This window comes from Anopheles aquasalis, chromosome Y (genome assembly GCF_943734665.1).
Source record: "Anopheles aquasalis chromosome Y, idAnoAquaMG_Q_19, whole genome shotgun sequence".
Lineage (NCBI taxonomy): Eukaryota > Metazoa > Arthropoda > Insecta > Diptera > Culicidae > Anopheles > Anopheles aquasalis.
The window spans coordinates 3,591,317-3,596,316 of NC_064879.1; the positions used below are offsets into that span (position 1 = coordinate 3,591,317).

Below are 5,000 nucleotides of genomic sequence, written 5' to 3' on the forward strand. Positions count from 1 at the left end.
AGAAGTCATCAACTGTGTGGAGTCTTCCAAAACCAGCAAATGGAAATAAAACCACTAACGAGTGTGTTGTAACGTTGCGATTGACTGGCAGTAGCTGCGGCATATGTTTTCTGTAAGGTTCTCGACAATGAGCTTGAAAAGCCAACCCTCCCCCCTGCCCGACACCACCTTGTTCTACTTTCGTGCTTTCCTGAATCAGCAATTTCTGGAGCGCACAAACCAACGCCCTCAGTGAGTTTGAAGAACTCTTTCATTTGTATATATCAATTCCTTTCCATGCGTCACGCAAGCAGATTTTTTTTCTCATTCTACTGCTTACCAAACAACCAGAAACTGCAAACATATAACTATTCTATCGGGTATTTTATCACTCGCTTGGTAATTTTTTCTGAATTGCGCAAGTTTTTCGACTCAATCCGTCTCAGTAGTGACGGCTGGGGCGAGGTATACACCACCACAGTTTGCCCGGCGGTGCCTTATCACTTGTTGCTTCATTTCAATCTCGAGTTGCCAGTGTGCAACTGTGGGTTGAACTTGAAACATGGGCTACGGTTACTCCTCTTCACTCCGAAAGCACGGAACCACCATAATTGTTGGCGAAATAGTCCCGAAAACTGTTGATTTTGTACGTTATGCTCAAAGATTGAAGCCACCGATGCCTTGAGCAACGGGTTTCAACTTCCTGCAAAACGAAGGGCGTTCTATTTTATAGGAAACTGAGCTCCCCAAAGTTCCAGCCGTAGCCCATGGAAACGAAGAAAAACTCCCAGCCCCCGGTCAAACATGTTCCGACAGCGCATGCCCCAAAAGCATTCATGTACACCGGAATCTGACTTCGGGATCACCTTCTAGCCGCTACTGACTGGGGCATGATTTAACTGAAAAAAAAACAACTAGGAAAAAACGAGTCTACATCGACGACTGCCGGGCAAAATACGGGAATTGTAGAGCACATGAATCCATTTTGTCAGTCAGTCCATTTTGCATTACATTACGAATTACACTGCCTCATTGCAAAGTCGATTGATAATTGGCAGGTTAGTTAACTGCATTGTGTTACTTTTCGAGAATATCTCACGTACTCTCGTGACGACCCTTTGCCCAGGTTCGTTAACAGTTGCCTCCTACAACGTGCTACTACATCTGATATTGACAGGACACTAAAATTCAACCTGTTATGAGTGTAATTTAGATTTTGATGGCTCGAAACACCCCGCCAATGCCGGGGCTAATATAGAATCAGAGAAGAGCTGAATGCAACACGCTAACGAATTATAAAAAAAAAAGAACGCGAATAGATCAACCCACTATCGTCCGTCACATCCCAGCATCGTGAGTGAGCTTCGTTGCTAGCTTTTATATAAAATTCAAAAGCAACCACCGTTGACACATGGGTGATCTCTGGTGGAAAACGCAAAAATGTCCCTTTTTGTACACAAACTTGATGTTGGCGTTTGATGGAAAACCAATATTGGCTGTTTGTTAACCGGTAGGATGAATACTACACTTAATTACGGCGAAGAACACACACGATGCTGCAGTTTCCGGTAGAACTAGCCAACGAAATAATCAAATCTAGTTATACAAAAATCCCTATTTGTGTGTTCTAGTAGGAGGCTCACGGATGACTGATGTAGGGTTACGGGTGGGCAGATATTTCTTGTCGCATAACACGACCCGCGCGCTACGAAATACAATCGTGCCTCGAGAAACCGATGACCATGAATGCTCATTCGTGGGCAGCGATGGATGGACACGAGAGAGAGAGAGAGTACGAGAGAGAGTAAAAAAAATTTAAAATATTTAATGACCTAGTCTAGGACCACAGGGCGTTAACAGTGTGCAACTAGTTGCAAAATACCGTGGATAAATTGTACTTTTGCTTAAACATACATGCAAACCAAGAGAATACCCCGACGATCCACCGAGTGCGACGTTGGTAAATGCATCAAAACAATCGATGGCAATGCCACCAAAGAACCATCCTTTCACGAATGGAAAACGAATGTGTTTCAATAGTGTACCCCAAATGTTTTCATTTATTTCCCCACGCATACCGCGGATTGCCAATGTCGCCACTCTATCACATACGTCCGCGCGCAAGCAGCAAAATCATGGCTACGTGTAATCAACCCTCACCGAACAGTGCCGTACCCGTCATCCTTTGGGCGCGAAAGATAATTCAGACACTTTGCCCGATAAGGAAATGCCGCTACTGGAGCTTTCATCACTGCTCTCTCCATATGCTCGAGAACCGAGAAACTCTCCACGACCAACCAGCGACGGCCCACCACCACCTGTTGATTTTTCGTCGCGCAGAAGTTGGAGCAACTTTCCCGGAGCGTCGCGACATGATGTCGCTAATCAAATACGTGCGCCAGAATCAACCTGGGAGACGGTCGATCGGCACATCGGACAAAAAAGGCTTGGTGGCGCCAGTGCAACTTTGAACAAGGGATTACTTTTGGGGGCTTGATGCTTGGCAACTTTTGCCAATTTCATTCTATAGCTCGCTACTTTTTTACTTTTACTTTTACTCAACACCCAAGCGGATGTAACACCCAGCCAGGGTTATAGCAAAATAATATTGTTCTGTGTAGCTTGAGAAAAGGATGAAACACATAGACATTACAAATAGTACCAACTGCCTACTACACTAAGAATTGTAGAATATGTTGATACCGCAGCACACAGAGCACCTTCTTCTGAGCTAATATTGGATGGGGTAATCAAAGTATAGAGCAGTGGTCTCAAACTCGCGGCCCGCGGGCCGCATGTGGCCCGCCAAACTATTTTGTGCGGCCCGCGGCCACATCCGCGGAATAAATTTTAGATGTTTATGGTCGTTAATTGTATGTCATTGTATGTCAAATTTGTCATTTTTTTTATGCGCATGTTGGAATTAAAGATTTGTCTTACATCTACAATGACAATAACGTTCGAAAAATTGAATAAAGAAAAAATTCTCAACATTTTACCATTCACCACATAATGGTGCGGCCCGCGGACTCGCGGATTCCTTAAACTGCGGCCCGCTGCTTTGCTGATATTGTCCTCTGCGGCCCGCATGCCTATATGAGTTTGAGACCCCTGGTATAGAGTGACACTAAAGCGCACCAGGAAGTGGGGTAAAACTAATCGTCGGCATAACCGACAAGAGCGAAGAGCGGGAGCGATTGGAGGAGAGCCGTGTTACATGATTTCTAAATCAGCACAGAAATATGTTGCGAAGTACATGCGCATCACCACATGCCCCCTTGCTCCCTCGGTTGCTTATTCGAGCTCACATATATTACAAGGCACTTGCGCGGGAAAACATAAGCTCTCTGGCTCTCTTAGCAAAGGCACAAAATATATGCTTGCCTCCGTGCGATACAAGCAGCACGGTTCCTCTTTTCCGCGAGCCTTTTCTACGGAATCAACCTGTTATCTGTGGTGCTCGCGCTCTGTACCTGCTTATAAACATGTCACTTTGACGAAACATCAGAGCCATGGTTGACGAATCTATAAGCAGGCAGGGCAGGACAGGGCAGGGCAGGGCGATAACATCGAAGGTGTTCCACTTTCAGGAAATGGCTCACCACTAACAATTCCGTAAAAAGAGAAGAAGGAAGAGATGCGTTAATAAGGAGGCATTAAACACATTGTCTAATTGCTAATTCGCTCAAACCTATTGCCAGCTGGCTGATGAAACAGAAAACACTGTTTCGGTTCGTTAGTGCTCTCGCTACACATCGTGTAATAAAATCGTTCTAGCTATAGGTAGGTAATGCATCAAGTGGCCACGAAACCTATTAAGATCGAACTGCCTTGACGAGATAACTTTCCGAAACTACTACGAGATGTCCATGGCCCCGTAATCAAGACGAAAGTACACTTTTCATACACTTTCACCGTGGTTGCCCCTTGTACAGCCGGCTTTCTACCTTGGGTTCAATTTTTATAGTTTCTTCAGAATGGGTCCGCTGTCTTGATTACTTCGCAGACGGACATTCCCAGTCCCGGTGAGAACACATGCATGTAATTTTACCTTAACTGGAAAAAAGGACACCACCAGGGCGTACTAACACACACAGGCTGTGCAACACACCATCAGAGCAAGGCGTTGACAAAAAGGTGCATAATTGTCAAGCAAATGGTGCGACGCTGTAAGCGCACAAGATGCAACTGCAACTTGCACCACACACAAGCAGATGTGTGCGACAGAGAGCACCATGCAGCCCGCCGTGTAGAACAAAAACCAATTCCATAAACACAGACGGTACCCAGAACGGGTAATGGTACCTTTTCGTGAGGCGAGGAAAAACGAGCGAGAATCCCAAACGAAGCTGAAGAAAGAACACAGCGGGTGGGTGGGGGGAGGGGGAAGCAATTGTAGGTGGAAGTTTCCCAAACACGCGCTAGGGAAACTGGGATGGGCAAGGGTACATCGAGGAAACATAACGGTAACATATTTAGCCAAGGAACCAAACTGTAGAGTGAAAAAGGAATAGGAAAAAGAAGCGCATAATAAAGCGGGAAGACGAGGTACAGAGGATCAAAGGAAACCACGCAACACAATGCAGTGATGCTAAAGCAGGCCGCTCCGGTAAGTTATTATTCATTACGAGCTGGATTTCACCCGTTGAGCATAGCGAGAAAGGAAAGGTCTAAAACGCCGTACCAATTATGCGTGTTTTGAATTGTGTATACACAAAACGAATAACCGTGCAACACCAAGGTGCACCAGTCGCAATGCTCTGCACTTTGGGGAAGGGTCAACCACCGAAAGAATGCCATCCTGCGCGCTTGCTGTTGGTTGAGAAGGCCATAATATCATGCTTTCAAAACACTCATTCGGTTATCAGCCGAGCCGAGCCGGTTCAACAACACCAAAGCGGGACTGCTTAAGCAATCGTGTTCCAATCATAATCGACCGAATGGAAGGAAGTAATGTTGGGAAAATAATTAAAATAACAATAATGCGGAAGGGCATAATAAGTATGCACTATGAAGTGTAG

General features: G+C 45.4%; 1 protein-coding gene across 6 annotated transcripts in view; it reads right to left on the reverse strand.

Annotated features, from left to right (window-relative positions):
- The window catches only part of LOC126579868 (signal transducer and transcription activator), a 19,466-nt gene that overhangs the window by 12,895 nt on the left and 1,571 nt on the right, over positions 1-5,000 (reverse strand). The gene's annotated exons all lie outside the window — the stretch shown is intronic.